The 26,875-nt window shown below is 37.9% G+C and overlaps 1 long non-coding RNA gene across 2 annotated transcripts in view; it reads left to right on the top strand.

The window, feature by feature from the left end:
* LOC139828436 (uncharacterized) overlaps positions 1-26,875 on the top strand; it is a 92,307-nt gene that overhangs the window by 1,397 nt on the left and 64,035 nt on the right. For both annotated transcript variants that reach the window (XR_011740015.1, XR_011740014.1), the window contains exon 2: positions 2,940-3,248. This is a non-coding gene — a long non-coding RNA (uncharacterized lncRNA). The remainder of the gene's footprint in view (positions 1-2,939; positions 3,249-26,875) is intronic.

The following is a 26,875-nucleotide window of genomic DNA, read 5'->3' as shown; positions in this document are numbered from 1 at the left end:
AGGTCAGTCTTGCTCTTCCCTCTACCTTCAACCACACATTTTTGCCTCCACCCTTGCATTAACACAACTGATTGTGGGACCCTGTTAGGTACCAGATCCGGCTTTCTCTGCCCTGTATTAATACCAGTGCTTATGTGATTCGCGCAGATTATCTGAAGCTGCTGGGGAGCTGTTGCCTAGGGGTCGGAGCGGTTCTGGGGCTTGTTCTTCCAGTTCCAGAAGAAATATGCATACCTGGGCCACATGCAACAGTTTTGATACTATTCCTCAGCATGCTTTGTAGTTTGTCATTCTTCTTTTGAGGAGTAATTTGTTAATCTGAGTGCCTCCCAACCCTCTGATGCCTGAGTATTTTATTTGCTGTTGATATGTTACAAAGGTAGGTGATCAAGTAACCCAGTAGTCAAAGTATAATTTCTGTACTGATGATCCTTTTCATGTTCAGTAATAAATACAGTTAATGTTTAATAAAAATTCTCACTCTGTTTATGAGAATGTTTCATGGGCTGGTTCATAAGAGTGATGATAATGGTGTTGAGGTACAATAGTGAATGTGGAATGTTTTAAACTTCTGGTCTTGCTACAAATTGTTAATGCTTCTGCTGATATGGAATGTGCTTTTGATTAGTCCCTTTTATAATAAACGAATTCCTGCAACATGGTTACTCATCAAGTTACTCACATTCATACCCACACTAAGAGCAACTGTGTTTAATATTCAACAAAGGAAAAGGTCGACACCTTTTATATCCCTCTGTGAAGTTGTGATGTCTTAATTCAACCTTCTTTTCAGGACTGCTGTAGTTCTGTTGTTTGCTGCATGTTTGCACACAAGGGGTGGTGATGTGACTGGCTGACAACTTAGTTGGCAGTGCAGTTCAGTGATTGATACGTCTGGTTGATCTGACTGTGCTTCCACACTTCTCTTGTGCCAGCTCTGGTGCTGTAAACTATTTCTAGCATAAAACTATTTTGGGGACATTAATAATGCCTGACACAACATTAATTAAGTATAAAGGAATATTTCAGAGTCTTTTAAAGTGCTCAGCTTTTCAGCATCTGTGATCTTTAGAAATATACAAAATAAGACAAAGGACCCAACAAACAAAAGGCAGTCCTTACTGGTACCAGAAAATATTTGAAGTTGCCATTATGTGTTAGCAAACACATGAGCGAAACAGTATCCTCAAATAACGAAGCTCAAGCTCTGACAAGCTGTTGGTAAAAGCATGCTGAAGTTGTTATGCCATCCTTCTGAAAACCGCTGTCAGTTTTGAAGACCTTTTTTGAAAATGTTGGCAGTACATTTGTGTTAGGCGATTTTACAGATAGATGTGAGAGGTACAGGGTAGCCTTTGGGGCTTAGTGCCAAGTTTCTGTGCGTTGCTGTGGGCTGGAAATCTGCTTCTCTTCAGTGCTGCATCTAAGCTGATGCTTGGTAACATGTTAAGTCATGATAACTTGATTGTGGCTTCAAACTTGAGCCATTTACTAGTTTCAGTTTTAAGTTACTCTAATCTGAGGAAACTTGTTATGCTTTTAGAAGGACCACTCTTGAAGGTCCTTGGAACTAAACGGTACAAGGACAATTGTAGCTCTAATGTTGGCCACAAGAGAGCAAGCTGAAACTGTGCTGGCCGTTTGGTGAATCTCAAGATAGTCAAAGAAAGAATGGAGCCTGGGACATGGGACAGGTAGATGAGATCTCTAGAAGGGGGAGAGCACGGTCAGGAAGTATTTGCATTTGTGTTTTTTTGTCTTTTTTTTGAAATATTTTAAATTCTGATCGTGGGTTATTTTGTATTCAGACATTGTAACTTAAGAATCCATGTGAGAACATTCTGAGATGTATCAGTAAAGTCTACATTGACTTCTCAGTGGAACCTAAAATTTAATAACTTACCAACTCATACCAGTCCAAGAAAATTCAAATGGCTCAAATTAATTGGTTTTGCTTTATGGTAATCCTATTAATTTGGTTGCAAGATTAGGTTTTGAAGGGAGTTAGGTAAGCTTATACAACCAGGGATCTGGATCTATATACCAAATCTATGTAAAGATTTGGTTTCCTTGGTTAAGTATCTAGATTATCAATTGTACAAGAAACCTTGCAAACCCTGTAATCATTCTGCTTTAAAGGTCATATTACTATAAACAAAACAAGAAGTCTGAGCATTTCATGAGCTTGAAATACAGTCAGTTCTTTTGGTATTTACTTCTGATACACTATCAAAGCAATCTAAAAACTCCATTGCACAAAACTTCTGCATGTGGCAGATGCATGGAATTCTTAATTTTCTAATTAAAAACAGAATTTCATCACTTTCACATGAGAGATTCTAAGGCTCTTGTGAAAATAGCTGAGAACTTGTATACTATCATTAGTTTTTACAATCTAATTGCATTCCTTAAAGCTTCTAAAAGTGCTGGACCAAGCAGCTTCTTTGTAGAATGCTCCCAGCATAGTCTTTCGTCTGATGATTTAAATAAAAGGGGGGTTAAAAATAAACTTTTCCTAGTCCACTTTGTATTCTCCAGTGTAAAAATGAAGTAATTCTAATGTTGCTGTGGCTGAGAATGCAGTTTGACTTTTAATTCTCACGATCTTTCATTCCTTAGTGCAGAACACCTTGTGCACTTCGCTAGAGTTTAAAAGAGAGTTGAGAAGTTAATGTGAATAGTAGTTTGACTTAGAAACGTAGAACTAAAAGATTTGGTTTTGTCTCTTGTTTACAAACTCTCTTTTGTTAAACAGATTTCATAAGCTGGCAGAGCAGTCCCCCACATGCTTTGAATAACCAACACACAGGTTTAGTACAGTAACCATCAAGTTTGAACATGGAATCAGATTTCCAGATATACATTTTGAGCAGTGAATGTTCAGGGATCTTAAAAAATGAAGTGCTCTGTCTTACAAGAACAAATGTTTTTGTTTGCAGTATGAAGCTGGAAACCCTTCTGTAGATGCTGCTAAGGAGCAGATTTATGAGTGGCTTTGAACTGCTCATGAACATTGCCTGGACCTATGGCTCATTTGCGTTACCCTGGATTGTGGCATCCTGATGCAAAATCAGATCAATGCTAATATTTCTGCCTAACAAGAAAAGGAGAAGAGAGCTGCACCAAATACACCCTGAGTGAAGAGTCAGCCTGCCCTGTAGTCTGCTTTTTGCAAGCTCAGCTAGGGAGCCTGGAGAAGACTAATGATGCACTTGCTTCTGTTTCCTGCTGGAAGTACCTCCCTGACAGTAAGTACTATGTTTTATACTATGTACAACTGATACTTTCTTGAAGATAAAACACAGAGATTAGATTACTTTGAAGGAGCAGGCATGCCCAAGCAGGGTGGGCTGAAGATACAGAAGTAGCAGCCTGCTTGTGTTTCTCTAATACAGGTCTGCTTAGACTCGGGGACTCGGGCATTTCAACTGAGGTGGGTTACAGTCTCACAAAGCATATTCCTGTGGATGTGAAATAGGCCTGCCTAAGTATGAGCTTGGGCAGACCAGGACATGGCTAAGCAGGCTGGAGAGGGAAAAATGCCTTGTAACTTTGCAAGGCTTTCTGAGGCAAAAGTGAAGGTAAGGCTGTTTGTTCTAAGATGCCCAGTGGGATTAGGATCTTACCTAGATTGATTTATTAAAGGTATTGCTCTCAAGTGCTTTTTGTCCCTTTTTTCCCCTTGTTACAGATGTTTGAACTTAGTGCTTGCTCATGAGCAAATACAGCCACTTGGACACTAAGGAGAGAAAATTTAGTTTTTCCAGGTTTGAAGAGGGGAATTATTTGAAAGGAAACACTTAGGTTTTCAAATTCTGATGTGCTAGAGGCCATGTTATCAGACAGTTGTTGGCCTTCACTTATTTTTATACTTCATTCTTTGTGTCTTAGGCTATACTGAGGGCTTCCCATTTACCCATTGTCCTTATTCCTCTCTAGCCTTCTTTTTTGTTTGCTTCCCTCTACTGAAAGCTTTGATAGAACTCACCCTACACACATGACAAAACAACCTGGGACCCAAATAACTGAAGTCTCATTAGAGTTTTCAGTCTTGAGGGTTATACTTGTTCACCATCATTTTATGATGAATATGATACTGACTGCTTGGAATGCTTTGAGGGTCCATAGACCTCAAAATGCCTGACTGAGACAGATAAATACAGAGATGAAATGTAAGCCCAAGTTGTGTTAGTTGGCAGAGTGAGGAACAGAACTTCGAATCCTGACTTTTCTTCATATGTTCTGCCTATGAGCATTACTATTTTTGCTTTAGGAAGCCACAGTCAGAAAACTACTCATTACAAAAAAAAATACTGCACTGAGTGGTGAATTTGTATGTATTTTAATTTTATCGCAGTTTTCATGCTGATTGTTATAAACCATCATGCTTGCTTGGTGGCCTTGACACTTCATCTCAGTAGCCAGAAGGAAGATATTCTGTTCAAGTTCTCATGAGGCAGCAGACTAAGGATTCCACAGCTAGGTGAACTCTGAAAGAAAACCTCACAAATAGATTTCATTAAACATTTACTTTGGAATATCACAGGACAAAAGCATGTTCCATTTGTCATGTCAACATCAAACCTTTAGAAAGGCAGAATGCACTAGTTGCAAGTTGCTGTGTCCTATGCATTACTATGATTGTCATCTTATTTAAAGTCTAAGTATCACCAAGATTTAGCTGTTCTCCCCAACTATCCTCATATGAATCACCATTACTGATCCTGTACACTTTCCCACTTTTGCCACAATTTTTGGAATAATTAGAGCTGTTATAATTATGGAAGAAGGATGTGTAGTAATACAAAAGGGCTATAACTACCAGGAGGTTTAAGAACCTCATCTTTCAGATAGTGTAATAGCCCTCGAAAGGTTTCCTTCCCTTCCAAGGCAGAAGCACTAGAAGCTAAGAAACCAACAATGTAAATGTTGATAGGCTTTGGATGTTACTAGTCAGTATTATCTGCAGCTGACACAGTTACTTGAAATGCAGTAATGTTGATGGAGTTCCTAGTATTCACAGTGCTCGTTTTTGACTGTGATAGTTTATCATGTAGAGCAAGAATAACGAAGTAGGGAGACACATCATTAAATAATTCCTGGCATATATTTTAACTGATCGATATTTAGCAAAATATAGCTGCTGGCTCAGAAGCTTACCAATGGTTTAGGTGACAGCTTAAAAAAGGTCTTTCTGCCAGTGACATACATTAGCATATATGACAGAGGTAGCATAGATAAATCATACAATTTTGCAACATTGAACATTAGAGCAAAATATAATTTTTATAAGTACACCAACATTTCTTTCATGCAAGATTTTGATATTTAGCACTTCTGAAATCAAGACAGTAAGGTAGTTGTCTGAAAAAAAAAAAAAAAAAAATCCAAAACTAACATTAGATACCTGTAACTGAAAATCTCAGCCTACAGTTGTAAGTTGTAAGTTCAGTTAATGCTGTTAGAGCAAACTTTTAAAACATTTTAAAAGGATTATGGAAATGTCAATGTAACTTGACAGGCATACTCAGAAGTAGTGACTTCGATTAACAACGAAAGTTGGAAATAAGAATACTGAATTTGGAATAAACAACATTTGCCAAATTGTACTTACAGTCTCAATAGGTTAAAACGATACTGACATTACTGTCACCTTTACATTAGCGTAAAGGAAAAAAAATTAGAGTGGCCTAGCACTAGTACTATATGAAACTAAACTAGGGAGCTACTCCTCCTTGCTAGAATTGCAAGCAACATGAGCAAGGTGTGATGACATTTGATTTTCTCCAGACCAGAACAAAAAAAGAGAGGCATTACAGTGAATTGTAATGAAAGAACATAAACATCTAGAACTATTCCAGTCCAAAAGTTCTCTCAAAAGAAGGGAAAACTGGCAACTGTTTTTCATTCTCTTTGTATCTTCTTAGCCTTCTCAGCTGGTTTCCATCCTCAATGTAATGTTGAAAAATGATTATCAGGGAGATAATGAATTTCAGTCCTTGATATGGAAGCTGAAAACAGGTACCTAAGGAATGTGGCAGATTTTTCTAGTGTGGACTATGTGTATATTACATGGATATGGCTCTTCCTTGTAACACACCAAAGATAGTTGATAATGTTATCTCAGTCGTAAAACTATATTGGTACACTTATATCTGAATTACAGGACCAAACTGATATAATGAAAATTCTACTACTTCTGATACATGGCACTTTGTTGAGAAAGAAAAAAGCAGGTTAGAACATAAGATAACATACAAATGGCTGCATGGAGTCAGATCAAAGGTCATCTATCTCTATATGCTGTCTCTGTGTTTGATAAATGAAGCCCAGCAATCAACATGCAAAGAAGTATAAACAAGAAAAAACAATTTGTTTCAAATGCTGATGTATGTGGCAGAAGTTATTTTCTTTTTTGAAATAATACTGCCTTTTGTAACAAGATGGGATGGATTTGTCTCCTACTGTTTGCTGATCAAGGAGGAGTTGGGTGTGTACTTTCTTAGAGAAGAAAAAGAAAATGCATTGTGTAACAAAATCTCTTGGGAACTTGTTTCTCAGTTGTTACAAGTGAACAACTAAGCATTTGGGAGGAATTTTTAAGGGATAAATGTTTCTTTGCTTCTTTTAACTTATCGGACTAGGTGAACTAGTTTCCTAGGACAAGGAAACACAGCCACATTTTGTTTCAGTAACAATCTGCAGAAGAACTTACATTGCAGTAACAATGTGTGTTTATAGCATACAGAAAGTAGCAAGTGGTAAGTAATTAATCCCCAAAATGGTTATTTGAGACCATTTTAATTTGCACATGGCATTGGTTAAATCGGGGAGTATTGTAAATTGATCTGCCCCATTTTCACTGTTCATGTCAATGTCAGGCTTATAATTTAATCCTTGATTAAGTGTGGTCAAAATCCTCTTAGTAATAGTGTTCAAAACTCAACAGACAATTCAAAATTTAAAGCAATCCTTAGGCATAACAAGTATGGCTGAGACGCTGGCTGTCAGACTCCAAAGATTCTTGAGGTACCTGTCCCACTGGGAAAAAGCCCCACACACAAGCTCCTGAACAGTAGTGTCACAGGCTGTGCCAGGCTTATTGGTGAGCAGAGATTGAGCATTAAGTTTGTCCCAACTGTTAAAGAATTTATAGCGTATTCACCACAATTAAAGCAGAACAGACACGTTTGGCAAATACCTGCTGAAAGGACATTGTAGCCAGCCCTTGCAGCTCTCAGATTTACTCCATGAGTTCAAAAGCTACTGCAGAAATTACATTAAGCTATCTGATTAAAAATTATATTAACTAGAAGGCTGTCATGATCTTTTTAAAAATCAGAGTAAGATGATTATTACTTATTTGGTTTTTGGTTTTGTTTTTTTTTATTTTACTTAGTTTTTATCCGAAGTATTTAATCGACTTTTACTCCCCTGTTAAATAAGTCAACTGAATACAGTCTAACATGGTTTGTCTCCTACTGAATTGAGTGCATCAGCTTCTTAACAGTACATAGAACCATTCAAAATATTTTTAGATAAGAAATGAAGGCTCTAGCATTCACTTACTGTGCATGTAACTTACACTTATTTGTTTACTGCATTGTTACACTAAGTGTTGCCAGGAGACACTGTCATGCTAATTTTCAATTGTGCACTAGGATAGACTCCGGTAGACTGTATGCTTCCTCCTGTAGACGAGCGCCTACACGTTCAAGCAAGCTCGAGTTGAAACCCATACTAGTTTCCAAATTAAGTTTGGACTTGATCAGATTCTGTTGATACGATATGTATAAAAAACAAAACTACTGTAAACTATTCGGAAAATATTGTGTGGGTAGTGAAATATATGGGAATAATCAGCACTCTGTATAGGTGACAAAGTCAGACTTACCCTAGAGCATAAACTCATTTCAGGATGAAGCCCTAAGGGCCAAGAAGTGTTATGCTGAATAGCTGCTCCCAGGATGAAGAATTTAGAAGTTACTTACAAGAAAAGTTTGGATTTTTAATGGAGCCACACTGTTTGAAATATTTAACAATTAATTAGAATTTAAAGAAGGACGTTAGGTGATACTGAACATTTTAAAAACAAACAGAATGACCAAACCAGAAAACACTTAAGGAGAATGGGAAGAATTTTAAATAGTGGTATACCTTAATAGATACTGGATTTATTCCACTTTCAATCTGCCTTGCCTACTGATAAAAAATTTTCTCTTAGGCTTGATGACCTCTGAGGATGCCAGATCCTGTTTCAAAAAGGTTTTTAAAATCATCATGGATAACTCAACTATTATTTTTTTCAAGTTTACAGAAGTCATTAAGATGTAAACTCCGGTGAATTAAAACACTAGTAGAAAGGGGGCAGTTTCCCTGTCACGTGTAATGAATCAGACTTAAACATGCATAACTGCAGTTTTCTATTTTCTTTTATGTACTACTCCATTCCAAAACCATGCAAAATGGCTTAGTAGTTATCTTGATAAATGTATTCAGTATTCAATATATACCTGAAGATTTGACTTTAGTTCCTGGACAATTCAGTTTCTAGCCATTGCAAAGTTGTAAGTGTGTCTCATATTCTGATGCTGAGGACAAAGCTGAGGATATTGATGGCAAAGATTTGCTGTTATCATATGTAGGTAGGGAAGTGATTTTGGGAAGCTGGGGGAGGAGAAGTTTGCAGTATTCAGCCTCTTCCCAGCAGAGCTTCTAATGACAGGTTTCACCATCTCTTCTGCCTGCGTATCTTGCCCTACACAGAACAACAATGAGGAAACACTAGATGATTGGCAAGATGATTGCTAACAGTGTTGACATTCATTATCTTTCTTATCTAACACTTCACTGATATTATATGGTTTATGTGTGACAGAATTTATTTACAGTTGTATTAGAACTGGAAAAATGGTTGAGTGAGACATCCAAATAGTAGGAATTGTTGCCTCTTTTTAATTCAGTCTTGTAACAGCAAAAGCACTGATGGGTGGTGGGGTCATAATACATTTAGAACTTAAAATATTAATGTTGCACACAGTGGGTAAAAAGTAATGGCACAGAAATTCCTAGTTTAAAATGCTGATTTGGTTTTTTAATAGACTAATTTTATGAGGACTAACGATATCTTTTGTCGCAGGGTACAGTAGAACAAGGAGAACCAAATTTCATGCTTCAGCATATAAAGCAGGTGCCAGAAAGGGATTGGTTTAGGCCCTTAAGTCTCCTCCTGCACTTGTGTGTGCAAATGCGCAGTGAGTTGCACAGCTACTGAAATCTACCCTGTAGTACTGGCTGTTGGCATGACCAGAATGTCAGACACTTAGAGGAATGCGAAAGATCTTATGCTCCAGTAGGAAATGTTCCTTTCAAGAATCCAACAACAAAAATAACATGGCATGGTATCTTGTGCTACACCTAACTACTGCTAGTTGTTAAGTAATAAAACAATTTCACAAATGCCACCATAGTCTAAGTTGTCTTCTTGGATGGTAAAGTAGGCAATTGGCAATGCTAGCCATTATCATCTTCAATTTTGAGGTTTTTACTGTGCTAATTAGCATGATTAATTAAAAATAACTTGATCCACTGAAGTTCTTTGCATTTGCGTTTTAGCATTAGAATATATATTCTTTATTTTTTTCTGCTGAAGCATTTGCTCTGGTTTTTACTGACAGATGCAACAAAAGAGAATTCTGCTTGGGCATTAATATGATTCATTTTTAATTATTTTCTAAGTAGTCCATCTTTAAAGGTAAGACTTTTTTAATATAACTGTAGATAGTTATAAGTCTTTTTGCAAGGGTTTATTGTATGTCTGTCAGTTTCTGACCAGCAGAATAGATGGCAGTTGTTTTCAAATACTACTACTCATGCTTAGAAAAATGATTTAGCAGCATTTCATTATTTAATTAATAACAGTTTGTTTCTTATCAAACAGAATGTAGTGCATGTTTGGAACAAGTAGTTGTTACTGCCTATGGAGCAGCTTCTGTATGATCCAACAACAGGCTAAATATTTTTCATAAACTCTGCAGTTGAGGTGAATAGGCTGAGGATATTTTTATTTGTTACATATGTTACTGTCATTTTATGTGTCAGACTGTACTTTTAGTCCTTCATATTTGAAAGTTATTAAACAGGCTTCCTGCTTGACTTTGGTGCCATTGTTTCATGTATTGATTTATAATACTTGTTTTATTGTGAAATAATATTTTACCTCTGAGAATTTTAAAAAATCATCCCCAACTCTCATTAGTGTGAAGTAATCTCCGTTTCCTGGCCTAAATTCTTGCATGCACAGAGGTGGAACAGCTGCAACATCCTGACTAAAGATTTTGTGTTTTGTCTGAGAAGAGAAAGTGGTGTAATTGGGCCAATATCCTGACCTTGAGCACACTGCAGTCTCTACAGATTTATCCAAAAAAGCCATCTTCAAACAGGAAGGGTTATTAATTGGAGGAAATTTCCTGGGTAAGCCAGTCAGGTTTAAGTGTGCATCGTGAAAGGCTCTTATTTTGCAGTAGCTTGATCTAGCAAGCTGTTTTCCTGCAAATAGAGATTTGATGAAAGACCAGAGTGCCACACCTCTGTGCATAGGTGTGGGAAGCACATTTATCATTGCTTTGTCTGTGACACAAACGACACTGGTGATTTTTAATTCTCTGAGGTGATGAGCCTCCTGTCTCCATCTCAGAAGAAAAATATGCCTACCTCAGGATGAACAAAAATCTGTATCAAAGTATCTTGCTGTCCTTTTCTATTTCTCTAACGACTTCTTCCACAGCTGTTGCTCTCACTTTGACTCCCTGTGGTTCTCAGGGTGCAAGATATACACCTGCTTACTCCAGTTACTGCTTGTTACTGTTGTGTTGATTATTTTGGCAGGAACGCTTGCACAGCTGTTTCTCTTCTTTCATAAAACATTCCTGGGGACTGAAATCCTTGTTCTGATGACAGTGAGAATGTTTTCAGCTTGTACTGAAGTGAGGTAAAAACTCCTAAAATCAGCTTTTAGGCTATAGAATCTAAATATACCAACTGTGAGACTGTTCATAACATGGCAGTGCCATCTGCTAGTGCTTTACAATCTTCTGAACAAAGGTGGGATTTTAAAGTTTATAGTGCAGCATCATCTCCCTTGTATTTTATTCTCATTACATTGCTACAGCTCATACTGTATGAACTCTGTAAATAAATAATAAGTAAATAAATTAAAAAAAATCAGCTAGTTATGCCTTCTTAGCAGAATAAAAAAACAAACGCAATTCCAGGGTGCCAATATCAATGTAGATGAAGCAGGGACAGATACAGGAGATCTTTGGCAACTGGAAGCATTAATTAATTTCTCAGATGAGATAAAAGCAGATGCAGATGAGGACAGCAAAGCAGTGGAACAGGTTGTCCAGGGAGGTTTTGCCGTCTTCAATCTTGGAGGTTTTCAAGACCTGACTGGCTAAAGCTTTGAGTGACCTGATCTCATAGCTGACCTTGCTTGGAGCAGAAGACTAGACATGAGGCCTCCTGAGGTCCTTTCCAACCTGAATTGTCCTATTATTCAAATCTTTTGAGATCAAGAAAAGCTTGAAGGTGTCTAGCATCTCACAAGGCCCATACCACCTGCCACAATCTTGCCTGAAGTTTACCTGCAACATCTCCTTTAATTGATTGCCCTTCTTTCCAGTGAGGCTGCTCACATCTCTTGCTTCTGTTAGGTGACCTTCATCTGTGTGGAACGTTACCTAAAACCCATTTCCCACATCCACTGATCTACACCAGACTTTAGTACAAGGCTGCAATGGAATTTCTGTTTAACTTCCATGGAGTTACACTGGAGAGAGTAGAGGACAAGGACAGTGTGTACAATGCTCTTTATATTTTCAGGAAGCCTTCTGTTATTTTATTTTATGTAGTCAATTACTGAAGTTAATTTCCTTACCTCTTTCATGCTGATAATAGTGCTGTATGTGATCAATTAAACAGTTTTTCTACTTTTCCTGCTTTTATCACACTGTTTGCTTCAGAATAAGCCTTTTGACCTGGCCAGTCAAGCCACATTCATCCTTTCACTCCAGCCATTCTTTAATTCCCACGATTTTTCTAACACCTAAAATAAATGAATCACTGTGTGAACCAACACAGGCTCAACCCAAGAAGCAACCAGACACCACAAATGCAATTGCAAAGAGCAAATTTATTTTATTTACCTCACTATTGGGGGATCTCCAAAGCAGCACCTAAGCTCCTGGGCAGAGGTGACACAAGCAGGAACACAGGCATTGCAGAATTCAGCCCTGGTAGAAGATCACTGGGCCTGCTGTGTTCACCTGTATTTCAAGGCTTTAAACAGGTACAGCCTTGCAGTCTTTCTCACAACAAAGCAGAAATCTCAGGCATAACAATAAGGTGCCTTAGAGTTTCTCACAGGCCTATGCTATGTAACACAGAGGTTCTACTTGTCAAGCACACAAGGTCAGTAAAACAATTAGTGTGATGTATGTGCTTTTTCTACACTCCAGCTGCAGTTGCTTGAGCATATTTACAATTTACCTCCTCGCCATTCTTGCGGAATTCCCATACAATCACACCTTGCATTTCAGATTTTCCTTTTGCTAATTCCACTTTCCCTCTTGTTCCCTCTGTTCAGTGCTGTTAGCTATATTTTTAATGTATGTATTTTTATATATAGACAGATAATGGTGGTTGAGTTACCCAAATATCTAGTATAATATATGTATCTAGTAACCAAGTAGGTGAGGAAAAATGAAGCAGTAGCCCTAGTACTTAGCTTTGTCTAACTGCTTTGTTCCCTGAGGAGCACCGAGTAGTGTGGACACTGTGTAAACATATGTCTTACGTGTTAACAGTGTGATCTTTCCTCCCAAAGAACAAATAGTGACATGAATCTTGCAAACTGCATACTTTTCACTGGGATTTTTGAAAGTGTTCAGCATCCTGCTACAAGAGAACCTGACAGGTACTACTGGGGGATGAGCTCAGCTGAGTTTTAGGCCTTCTGAATTTCTCAGTTTTCAGTACAGTAGATCTATAAACTGATCTACAGACCTTTCCTATACAAACAGTTCTCAACAAACAGCCAAACACAATTAGCCCAGAGAACTGACCTCATTTTTATGATCTCTCAGATTTAGAATGTCACAACTAATGGAATACTGGGTGCTGAGCCTCAGCTGCTGTTTCCTTCAGCTAATAGAGTACATTGGCTTACAATGGTAATTGTTCTAGTACCACTCTGGCACTATAACATCACTGTTCCCTGTCTCCTGCTCCCTGGTCTCTGTGTAGAGTGAAGCTTTATGTAATATGCATGTGGTGAAACTAATGATAATATTCTTTGAATGCTGCCTCCGTTTTCAGAATACTTGACTGACATTCATTACTTGAATCTCTTAGTGACCTGTTAATTTTAACACATAAAACAGTCCTCATTCTATAGATAAGGAAATTAAGAGGATATAAAACTAGACATGACTGCATATGACAGCACTCTGAATTTACTATGCAGTACACCATTCATCCACAAATTTTAAAAGACCTTAGAAAATATCTCTCTTTTTATAGCACAGGAAACTGAGACAAAATACGCACTTGTTTAGGAATACACAAAAGATCCGTGATAGAACCAAAAATAGACACTGACCAGGGGATTGTCACACTTAGAGCTATCAAGCTGCTGCTAAGGCATGAAGGAAAATGTGACACACTATTGGTATGTTTTTTCCAGGAGTTAGTAGCACCTGCGGTATTAGTTCAGTATCAGGACTAGTAGGTTTGCAGCTTAAAGCTTGACATGGTTTGAGCACATGCCCCATTTCCTTGACAGGCTGTAGCTTGTAGTCAGCTCAGGGCCACCAGAACCAGATCGGTGCTAGAGGCTGCAATACAGGTGCACCCTGTATCAGTGACAAAGCCAGAGAGAGGAGGAATCCAACATTACCTATTAGTAAGCTGCTAGATCATTTCATTTGGGTATCAGTAAGGAGACAGCAAGCAGTGAATTATCAGTGGTTCCATCCCATTTTCAGTTAAGCCACTCAAGCCACAAAAATATTTTTGTTTTTCTTTCATACTCAGATGTGAATATTTAGATGTAATGTCACTTTTTGCAACTTGCCAAGTGATGCTATACCTGGTGTTCTTGAAAACTAGAGGTTGTGTGCTATGGTTTGGAGATACAGCCTGTGTTTGTGTTTTACCTAACTGTTATTTTGTTTGCTAAATTATTACACTGTCTTTTATTTACAAAACCTATGTGTGTACTTGGTTTTGTTCCCATTTGAAAATGGGCTGGACAACCCTGTTTTCTTTTTGATTGGGTAATAAAGCACACAGCCCTGCTTTCTACCTTGGAGGGATGATAAATTGCTTTTCAGTGGTTTGCCCAAAACTATAAATGTATTAGGCCATAAAACCAAATTTTGTCTCAGCATTTAATAATATTTTGATCTTTCAGTAGTTTTTCTTGTTCTCCTTAGATTAAAAAAAAAAAATGTTTACTCACTGATGAGGTATAGGAGAAGCAGAAATGGACTAATCACTTGATTAGTATGGCATGTTTGGTATTTCATCTACTAATTCACACTGAATAGCAGTCTTCTATTGGTGTATTAGATCATGTTAATTTACTTAAGTCAGTGGTAGTACCTCACCCAAACACAGCAAATCTTAATTGGCAACTAATCAAATATATAGTTCAAAAATATTCATTAAATTATTCATTTGCATAGTTTACGAATAAACTTTATTTAGGGATGGCTAATAAACTTTCTCAATTGAGCTTTCTTCTGTTAATCAATATTACCAAATCAGGTCAAATCATTGTGATTTCAGAGATGGTTGCATATGTAAATCCTGACACACAAAACTTTAAACAGACCCATAGGGAGGACAGGCATAGTGGGATAGAAATTACAGTTGACTGGCCGAAGACTGTTTTGCCTTCCTGAGAGACCTCAGTCTTGAGTAGAGGAATCATTAGGGAGAGTCAATAACCAGACTTTGACCAGCCCAGAATACCAGTCTGCTTCTGGTCTGATTGTGAATAAATAAACACAAAGCTACCTAACATGTAGTAGGCTTTTGACATTAGATGAAATAATCTTAGAATCATAGAGTGGTTTGGGTTGGAAGGGACCTTTAAAGGTCATCTAGTCCAACCCCCCCTACCATGAGTAGGGACAAATGTATCCTATAATAAATGTAGCTTATAGTTTGTGGTGATTTTTTAGTATATATTTTAATAATAGAATTCTAGCAAACACCAACCATCAACAGTGTACTTTGATGCTAAGGCACAAATATAAATCTTAAAAATGGTCCCAACTTCAGAGAGCTGATGATGAATGTTAAATGTATTTATCGCTTCTTTATAACTTACCAGCTATTATTATTTGTATTTGAAAAAGTGTTTATCAGATGTTTCTGTAGATATACGATAAAAAACAGCCCTCTATACACCATTTAGTCTTGGAATCTTACCTGACAATCAGTTGGGCAGATGATTAACTTTAGCGGATAAATAGTTGAACACCTATGATTTGCCTGAATCAAACATTAGCTAAATACAAGTGTAATCATAGATGAAAATAGGTAAAGGAGAGAGTAGACAGCAGTAACAAATGTATGTTGGCATTTTTTTGTGTGCTTTCTGAAAGTCTAGACTACTTTTGCTCAAAAGGAATGAGCAGGTTAGTTCAATGCCCTCCCAGCCATTACGGTGAATTTGGCCTTTCATCTTCAAAGGACTTTCCAAACATTTATTAATTATCTTTACAACATTCCATGAGACTAGTAGATAAATATTACCCTGCTTATGAGAAACTGAAACATAAAGGTGGAGTCATTTGTTGGTGGCCACCTGGTGAGTCAGCAATGAATCCAAGATCAGAATGCCTGGCACTCAACCTGTTGGTCAGTTGCTGCATTTAGTCTCTTTCTCAGTCTTCTCTTCCTGTGTGCCAAAGCCTCCTTTCCCACCCCCCCCTTTTTTTTTCCTCCCATTTACCTTCCACTTCCCACAGGCCCCTGTGGAGATCAGATCATGTCCACATTGGCAGGTACAGTCTTGAATTTTCTTTCTTCCCCCATCCTTTCCTACTTAAGTATATGTCCAGCCTTAAGTTCTCTTGGGTCCTGTCTTTGGCCTGTGCATCTCAGAAAAAGTAACCAACCTTGAATTGAATGTATCTTGCATTTGTTAATTTGATATATCAGAGCATAACTGTATAATTTTACTAAATAAATGGCTGTACCTAACAAAGCTGAATCACAAACATGAATCTCCTGTCTTCATTTAGTTAATGAAATATTTCTTTTGATGGCTCCCTTTAAATCTCTAAGTCTAGGCACCTATACAAAATGTTAAAGAACTGAAACGTTTTATTCCAAACAGTGATTCCCACAGCCAATTTCCATGTGTTTAATTGTATAAGGAATAATGATTGTGAAGACAAGCATGTTCCTCCCGACAATTTGGAATGATTCTCACTGTCCTAGTGAGCAGCTTCTTCAGTTATTACTACAGCCTTTTATTTGCTACAACAGAACAAGCTTATGTATTGTAGAGCCCTCATATTCCCCTTTCAGACTGCCTTCTAAAAATCAGTCAGGACAAGTTACCCGTTAAGGCTCCATCCAAGGGTTCTGATGGCACCAAGTGATCATCCTGGACGAAGTTATGTAAGGCCAAATTCACGCCATCTAAAGCACAACTAAGTAATAGTGTTTTGATTGTTTGGCCGTAGGCTTTTCCAGTGGAAAATGCTGGACACAAAGACTGGAAAAGACTTTGGGGAAACTGAATGCAGCTCTCTGTCTCCCTGAACCTCCGACTTTCCACAATGTGACTGTAATACCTAGTGCAGAAGTGCTGCAGAATTGCTACCAAGTCTCAACGTAGAAATATTGGCAAAATACTCTGTGGATAACATACAAACCAAAACCATACCATATTAATAAACATATGCTGTCCTAAAGATTTAACATGTCTCCAACAGCCTCAGTAAGGTTTTTAGAGAGTAAAGATTTGATCTGTTTTCCTAAACTTAGACATTTGTTATTATCTGAGATGACAGAGGGTATCCTGCCTGCTACTCAGTTAATACCCCAGAAGAGCACAGGTCTGTTACAGGACCTATGTTGTATTTGCCATTTGGATGTCTCAGATACACACAAGTCTCTCAAACTAGATGTCTATATTTAAGCAGTTTATTTTGGACTTACGTAGCATGTAGTCACTGTGCAGTTTTTTAGCTAAATTAATCACCATTTTGAAACTAGTTATGCACAACAACATAAAATACTTGTTTTGCAACAGGAGGTACAAAATTAATTGCTGACAGTAAGAATGTAGTCAAAACAGAAAGACTACAGAAGAAAGGAATTCACAAATGAAAAACCTGTGCTCCCCAGGCTGCATGTGAATATTGTGTAAATAGACATTACTTACAGGTTTAATTGTGTCAATGTTTTCTTCCATAATTATATGTTACAACAACTCTTCTGTTTGTTCACAAGGCTAAATACATCACAACAATGCTTCTGATCATGTCTGACATCCAGACCATTGCACCTTCACTTAAGAAACATCCTCTGCCTGTTGATCCTGTATAATCTTCCAACCACTTTGGAGCCCTATACTTAATTGACTCTGGCATGAACTCTCATCCTGAAAACACTTGGACACACGTGCATAATAAGTACTTGACTATTTCTACTGAATACAGTAATGGGCAATTATGTGTTTTATGGGACTGAAGACCTAATTAGTGAGCAGCCCATAGATTTAAAAGACTACTTACTTGAAACTTACCTTGAAAAGCAACTCAAGTCAGTCTCTTTTCTAGTGAAGCAACAGCCCTACCTCAGCCCCAATTGAGGTCAGAAAAAAAATCAATATATTGTATTAAGAGACAATTTGAAACCCACTGATCTTGCCATTGTTTTACTTTTTCATGTGCTAAGCCATGCACTGTAATGTAAGAATATAGCTAATATACAGCTGTTCCTTGCAGTACCAGTAATATACAGACTTTGTTAGATTTTTTTTTCTTCTCACTGTTTGAAGTTGTTTGAAAATATTTGCTCTTTTTCCTGACACTGATATATCAGGAAAGGATTCTTGCTAACTCATGTTTGGCTCACATGCCAGACTTCATATGACCAGGAGCCCCATGATGTTGCTAGCTTTCCCTATCAGTTCTCCTAATGTTTGATCTTCTGCTGTGCAAAATCTTAAAGATCTGATTGTGTTTATTATATTAATTTGACTGCGATTTAAACTTAATTGACTCATAAGCACTGAATACAGACTTATTTTTCATGAGCAGTTCTCCTGTAATATCTAGTTATTTACAAGCCTTCTCCAAATTGAAGTCAGCATTTCCTTTTCAAATAGGATCAGATTTTGACCATTTCTACTTCACATACACTGACTCTACTTAGTGGATCTGTAATGGAATTTACTTAGAGTTCTCCCAAAAGGGACGTCCACAGCCTGCAGTTAGAGAAATTGAGTGCTGAAAGTGATAAAGTTTCCATGATAGTAGAATAATTTAGGTTGGAAGGGACCTCTGGAGGTCATCGAGTCCAATGCCCTGTTCAAAGCAGGTCCCAGAGCATGTTACTCAGGGACTTGTCCAGTTGAGTATTGCACACCCCCAGGATGGGAATTCCGCAGCCTTTCTGGGTAATCTATTCCAGTATTTGACCAGCTTCGTGGTAAAAAAATATATATATTTTAACTGTTGGAATTTCTCATGTTCCAACTTGTGTCTGTTGCTGCTCATTCTATTACTGTGCACCTCCAAGTAGAGTCTGGCTCCATCCTCTCTGTAGCTTCTGACAGTATTAAGATGTACCCTGAGCCTCCTTTTCTCCAGCGTGAACAGGCTCTGCTCCCTCAGCCTCTCCTCTTAGGTGGTGTGCTCCAGCCCCCTGACATCTTGGTGGCTCCAATATGTCAACCTCTTTGTTGTCCAGAGGAATAGAAAACTGGTCGCAGTACTCCAGATGCAGTCTCACAGGTGTCAGATGGGGGAAAAGATGGATTCCCTGGGCCTGTTGACTACACTCTTTTAAAAATGACTGAGGATGCAGTTGACCTTTTTTGCTGCAAGGACACACTGCTTCATGTTCAGCTCATCCAGCCTCGAATACTGTGTTCAGTTTTGGCCCGCTCACTACAAGAAAGACCTTGAGGTGCTGGAGAGAGTTCAGAGAAGGGAACAGAGCTGGTGAAGGGTTTGGAGCACAAGTGTGGTGGGGAGCGGCTGAGGGATCTGGGGGGTTCAGCCTGGAGAACAGGAGGTTGAGGGGAGACCTTATCGCTCTCTGCAACTGTCTGAAAAGAGGTTTCAGAATAGAGGGGGTTGGTCTCTTCTCCCAAGTAACAAGTGATAGGACAAGAGGAAATGGCCTCAAGTTGCGCCAGAGGAGGTTTGGGTTGGATATTGGAAAAATTTCTTCATAGAAAGGATTGTCAGGCACCGGAACAGGCTGCTCAGGATAGTGGTTGAGTCACAATCCCTGGAGGTGTTTGAAAGATGTTTAGATGAGGTTCTTAGGGACATGGTTTACTGCCCAGAGTTACGTTAATGATTGGACTTGATGATCTTGAGAGTCTCTCCCAACCAAAATGATTCTGTGTTTCATGTTGAACTTGTTGTCCACCAGGCCTCCCAGATCCATTTCTTCAAAGCTGCTTCTTATATAATTGTCCCCCAGCCTGTACTGTTGGAGTCATTTGATCACAGGTATAAGACTTTGCATTTGCTTCTGATGAACTTTCTGTTGAAATGTTGACCACACTTGTTTGTTTTTCAAATTTTCAGTGGGCACTTAGATTTAGACTGGATTTCCCTAATTATTTAAATATTTCACAATTTGGGCCATTGAGCATAATTGTTTCATGAAAAATTGTACTTTAGCCAGGTATCTGGGTTAAGATAACAGGTCATCCCATCCATTTGGGAGTGCTAGTCATAATAATAGGGTGGGGAAATATTATAGCAAGATAACAGCAAGCAGTCTATCAATCATATTTGTGTTTTCTTATATCTTGATTCAAGCTAATGAGTAGATTTGTGCTTATGATATTGAAGAAAGAGCTCTGCATATACTGTAAGCCACATTTTCAGCCCTGCTAGAGCAGTGCTTGCACAAGGATGAAACCAAAGCCTAAGACCAGCATTGTGGCCAAAGACCATCTCTTTGAAAAACATCCTGAGGCAGAGGGGTTTGTATCTTGTCATTGAGCACAGTCACATAAACATGCTGGTGCCAACAGATGCCACATACTATTTTGGATATTGGGGACTCTCCCCAGCAGTACCTCTGTAATATGATTCAGTCCACAGGTGTCATTAATGGAACAGAAAGAGAGCGCTTGGTATTACTTTAGCTTTCACTTCAGATGAATTAGAAAATGAACATAAAATTATTATATGAATGTTCTTTTTAGAGCCACTACAAATAAAATTTTAGAGTAAACTTAGATTTTTCAGGTTTTTATTTTAATTTTTCAATTATTTATTAATGCTAAGCACCTTTTAAGAAAAGAGCCTGAAGATGGACAAAGCTTTCTATAGGAACAGCTTTATCTGACTGGAACAAGTTAGTTGATGTTTACTAGCGTTAGTGAAGTCATATACGATTAGTGACAAGAAGGTGTCAGGTCAAGTCTGATGGGTAGACTACTCTTTGAAAGCTAAGGCTAGAATTTATGAGAATTGAAAGCTAAGTAATTGTAGAATGATGGCTAATTACTAAATGGGTTATTATGAATAATCAATACAGTGTTAACACTAAAGGATTATATTAATGATATTGCAAAAGGGTGAAATACTGGCTTATTAATTCTTAATCAGATATGGCAACTTAGTAAATCAGTGCCTAACATCAAGTACAGTCAAGTGATAGTATGAGGGGTTTTTAATACCCATAAAGGCATGCCAGAATCACCTATGCAGCTTTTGCTGAAGATTTCTTTGGCTAAGTCACATGCCCAGCACAGAGCCCTGTTCACGTAGGGTGCTGTATATGGGCGAAGGGCTCTACCAGTACTCATTCACCTGCAAAACTGATGGTTATTGAGGTGAATGTTATTTCTAAAACTGCAGAACACTTCAAATTAGTGTTTTTATTTGTTGATATATACTTATTTCATCATGTCATTCTGAGTACTACTTGTACTTTATACTTTGCCTTCCAAAAATTACTTTAAAGTTGTGGCTAATTTGAACTTAAGTGAATATTGGTCTACAAAGACAAACATGTTTTTATAAAGACTGTTTTGGGAGACACCCAGTAACAGAAATTGATAGCGCAACTGAAGTTCTTCGAAGGGATTTCCCTTTCCCTGCTGTGGGATCACTGATAATACGGATTGTTGAGTTCAAACTAATGGCAGGTCAAAAGAAGCTTTTATTCCCTGATTCACTTCTATTCCAAAAAGTATTTCAACATTGTCTTAAATCTATGAATTATCTTTTTTTTTAACTTCATTGAAATTGATGGACACTAATTATGTGCCTGAAGTGCTTTTAAGTATTTTCTTGGTGTAGAATCAGAATAGAGCATTGAAGAAAGGTGAACAGGGAGGTCAAAATCTGTCTTAATGAGGTCAGCCATAATCTTCAACAAGAACTGTTCAAGAGAGGAATGCCTTCTACTTAAAATAGGGTTTCTTTCTTAAGCAATACAAATACTACCTGACTTGCTTTCACGTTTGCTATTATTTTATGTATCAAAATTCCTGAACATTGAGCTAAGAAATAAAGGCAAAATTTGGAAGTATTGGAAGGCTGTAGGGGAAAAAACAAATCCCAATGTTTTCATATTGCACACTAAAACACAGACAGGAAACAAAATATTTATTAAACATTGTTGTATATTTTAGTAACAGAACAATGACACCCTGAAGGAGACAAACTACAGTTAAGTTCTAATGAAGAAAACTAAACAAAATGAGCTTAAGTTGCAGATAGCCTGTTATCTTACCCTCCAGACTCATTTCAGTCTCTTCCTCAACACACAGTGTTCCAATTCAAGTCAATAATTCCCACTCTTGAGAATGAATGTTAAGGATGATATAGGGAGTTTGCAGAAGTGCTACTGTTGACATTTGGGTGTGAAACATCTACTTGTTCCTAGTAGATGTAGTGTTTTCCTTTCTTTTTTAATTACTCTTGCCTCATTTGGGACAAAGTGCTTGCTTTATTTGTGTTTTGGGTACATTGTTTTCTTACGACTGAGCGAGATCAGACAAAAGGAGTCTCATTGAAACCAGTTGTCACACATAACTTAGGCTTTTAAGCAAGTTGTTTTGCTCACTGTTAAACCATCACTTTTTAATTACAAACATCCTAGTTTGGGCATGTGAGCACAGAGCTGGTTCAGCCCCCTGAGCTGGAGTTTTGTATAAGTTAAATAATTCCAGCCACTCCAAATAAACCTCTGAATTCTGAAGCTGCTAGAGCTTCTGGATGGTTTTTCTACAAGACTTTGTCACCAGAGTCTAGCTCTGGTAATGAAAATGATCATTGTTTGAGGTTAAAATGACTGCAGTCTGTCATCTAGCCCTGAGAGACAGGAGCTGTCACTTTGAAGTCTGAGAGAAACAAATCCAATCGGAGCACAACACCATGAATCTTGGAGACAGTGGGAGCAAGCAGACATTTACTTAATGAGGATTAGTACGTATAGGTATTCAGATGACTTACATGTAAGTGCAATAAACAGTTTTGAACTAAAAAGCATCTATTTTAAAAGGAAGCAGGAATCCTAAGGAATTTGGGAGAATTTTCTCCTCCCCATCTCTGCCTGTTTCCCAGTGCAAGTGATTCCAACCTCCCAGTGTCAGCTGGTCTGGGGACAGCAGCACCGAGGTTCAGTGTGTGCGGTTATGAGCAACAGGGCCGCAGCTTTCCATGCCTCAGTCATAGCATGGGGCAGTTCAGTACAGGCTTCTGTGCTTCATCCTTCAAAAGACAGCAGATTGTATATATATACACATATTCTTTCCAGTTTTGCTAGAACTTGTGTAAGCTAACTGAATAAAAAAACACTTTGCTCACCAAGAGGGGCATCTTAATGAAACATGGCAAGTTCATGATAATTAAGCTTCATGAAACCTCTCAGCTGAGTGTAAGATCTGAGCTTGCATGAGGTCTCTCACTATTATTCATGTGTCTTTGGTTAAACCATGATGACACTTGTGGGTATGATTTTGTAAAATTACTATTGCTCTAGATTCAGCAGCTCTATGACAAGCATAGTGCTTAAAGAAGCTGCCACTGATGTGGGCATTTGCTTGAAGCCAAAATATGTCCTCTCTTATTTTTCAAGACATGTTTCTCCTGGAAGGGTATCTTTGAATATTCTTGGCATCATAGTTATGCACTTACCAATAATTAAAACATTGTCAGCTGTTTACATCTTGTAGTTGAATTGTTGCCCTTGTTGCCAGACAAGTTAAACATACTGTAACTTTTTTTCGGTTCTAGACAGCTGTCTCATTAGAAACATTTTGAAGATTTTTTTGTCTTTTGAATGAAATTATTTTTGTATTTTAATATGAAACTTTGTAATTCCAAAAACTAATTCAGTAGTTACATTTCTTCACTCAAATAATAACTAAAGAGATTACATTAGTCACATATTTTTAATAAAACATAAGGAATTTATCCACTTAAAAACTTTGGCTAGGAAGACTATAACATAAATATATCTTGTTAATTCCTGTGCATCTCCAGTGATGGGTTGTAAAGAATTAAGCTATTTCTATTGAGAATAAAGTGCCTTTGTGACAGCTACAATAGCAGTAAATATGAGTTCTGAAAGGGTTTTCCTCACTTGAAAGAAGAAACAAAACAAAGATAAATTGTGCTCTCTAATAATCTGGAAAAGTAGTAATAAAAGAAATCAGTAAGCCTTCCCATACGAAAAGCAGAGATGTAGGTAAGAACAGGGTATATCATGTTACTAAGTAGGAGACGCTATAGGGCTGCCCACAAACATTTATATTCCAAAGAGTGGTGGAAAGCCCTGGTTATCTGCACAGCAAGGTTGTCTTACTGTTTGGGTCAATACTCGTCTCCAAAATCCCATTTTTTATCTCCATTTCCATGCTGCCAGTGACAATTAGTCAGGCCTGGGCTCAAATTCAGAGCTGGTTTGTTGTCCCATTGTGTAAATTATTGCTGTAAGACTGCTGAGTCAGGTAAAACTGGTAACTCCTCTTATAGAGCTATTAAACACCTCCCTAAATGCACCTGAAATCTGTAAATATTGCGGTGAAGAGACTCCAGTGAGCCAGCCAACCTGGAACAAGAGTTGCCTCTTTAAAAATATTCACAAGGGCTTCACAAAGCAATCTAACAAAATTTGGATTTAGTGTGGTATTTGTCAGAATCTTTGGGACTTTAAAAAAACCTCTTAGATGTAAAACTCAAAGTGCTCAAGCTACTGTGTTAGGTTTAACATCAGTCTTATAAGGAATGTTCTGTTATTCCCCATTTGCTTGGGAAAGAAAGCTGAGCACAGACTTATTTTAATAAGCATCTGGGGAAAGATCATTCAGAAAAGTGATGGCAAATTCAGGAGAAAAACTATGGATTTCTCCTACCTGACAACTCTACTCCTTTTGGAAGTAGACAAATGCTTCATAAATCAGCTATGGCCTTTTAGCTATATTTCTAGGACCTCTGGACATTTGGCAGGTGATTTGTTAGAAAAGTTGCTGTTAGTGCCTTCAGATCGAACAACTTCTGGATGGTACCTACTGTACCTTTTGGTGCAGGTTGACGCTGGTATGCCTGGGACACACATGACCTCCAGTATATGAACTGCATGGTTTATTTGCACTATGCAAATCATTTGCATTGTAGACTGTGTGCTCCAGACAGGCTCACTTGTGTGCAGATCAGCTCCACATTGCATGCAATACAATCTTTCACTGACATCCAATAAATCCAATATTTCATGGACACATTGGATTCACTGTGTATACACTGGACAAATATGCTTCTGTCTGAGAAATCTCAGAGAGATGTGGGAGCTGTTGCTGTTTATATTTCGAAGGATAGTGGGTATGTTTTCTTGCCTTTTTCTCATGCCTTAAATATCACAAAAAAGACTCATTGCCCAGTAGGAAATAGTAACATGGATGATCATTTCAGCTATATAATCCAAGGCACATGTGTAAAGTACTGCAAGCATTCCATCAGAAATGGTTATTTAAACTATAATTCATCCAAGCTGTTCTCTAGTAAGAAAAAGAGGTGTAAGCAGCAATGTTTTTCTGGGAAGTGTTCCTAGTGTTACTGTATGGAGAGTGGATCTCTTTAGCATCCTGCTGCTGTGTTGTGTAAGGCACCTGACAGCCTAGACCAGAGCCCAGGCCCATCTATTCCTGTAACCAAACCCTAACATTGGCCACGAGTGCCACAGGGACAGGGGTGGAGAAGATGCAAGTGGAATGCGTTGGCCTGTCTGGACCACCGCAGGCATCCCGTAGTGATGCTAGAAATTGTGCGTCACCTTCTTGCTTAAGGCACAAGGAACTTAGACGCTAATCAGAGCCTTACTTCAGGAGAAACATGAGTTAATTCATTGCATCTACTCGCAGAATACACCAAAATTGTCAGTAAAGGTGCAAGCACTGACAGTTAATAGACTTACAACTAAGTATCAGTTGATTTTGATAGACTGTAGGCTTTTTAGTTAATATGGGATAGTAATATTAAAAATATTAAGTCTTAGGAAAAATAATTCTCTTTTTATGTTAGTAAAGAAGAATACAGTTTAAGCAGTAATGCTTTATAAGAAAATTTCCTCTACATTTGATGCCAATCTAATAAAAGATTTTGTGCATTTTCTAAGAAGCATACTGTAAGAAGAAACACTTAACTCACCTAGGATAACCAACCTCATTAAAATAGTAATTTTAGGCTTCCTATGTTTATATGAATTTTTATTTCTGTATTACTTTTTCCCAAGGTATACTTCCCTTTATGCAAAGGATAAACCATGATTCACACATAGAAAGTCATTAATTAATACAAGAAATACTTTGAACAAGATCACAGGAGTGGCAAAACCAGAACAGATTATTGGTCTGTTACGTCAGGCGTTTGCTTCTGGGATGGCCTATATACTTGGGAAAAAACAAAACAAAACAAAACCCAAACCAAAAGCAATTTTACACATGTAGGAGGGAACTTTGCAGTATTACACAATGAAAAAATTATTTCAGCCCTGGCAACCAAGAGTACTTGTTATGTTTTCTGAAGCACAAGGACAGATACTTCTTGATTATTTTCATAGTATCCCCCCAAAAGTAGCCTATTGTATGTTTTAATTTTTCAAGTTCTTTAAAAATGCAGGTTTTGCTGGTGGTCAATACCAAACATCGATCACATAAGGTGGGAAAAAAAAAAATACAGTAGGAACTGAGATACTTGATCTGAAGCAAACAGCCTGAGCTGGCGTCGAATGGGTGAATTCTGCACCATCTTCACTAAAACAGAATGTTATTTCAGTTAAAGACCTTCAGTTTTGGCACCCTGCTTTGGTGGTGTTGTTTTGTTTTTGGTCTTCTTTTTTGGAAGGTATGAATTGGGAGCACTGGCATTTGTAGGTGTTTCAGCATAGTATTGTGATATTTGATCTTACAACTCCAGCTTCTTGATGGATTTGAATCGTCAATAATTTCACATTATTAAAAGGCAACAAAAAAGAGCCAAACCAACCAAACAACACATATGACCAGGGCACAGAAAGCACATTGTGCGGATTTTTAAGCGGGGCTGGCGGTTCTTGGGGGTCCAGCACACGACCACAGGGAGCCGAGGCTGCG

Source organism: Patagioenas fasciata, chromosome 7, assembly GCF_037038585.1.
Source record: "Patagioenas fasciata isolate bPatFas1 chromosome 7, bPatFas1.hap1, whole genome shotgun sequence".
Taxonomy (NCBI): domain Eukaryota; kingdom Metazoa; phylum Chordata; class Aves; order Columbiformes; family Columbidae; genus Patagioenas; species Patagioenas fasciata.
Note: the sequence above shows the minus strand (reverse complement) of the source record. Positions and strands in the feature narration are given on the sequence as shown.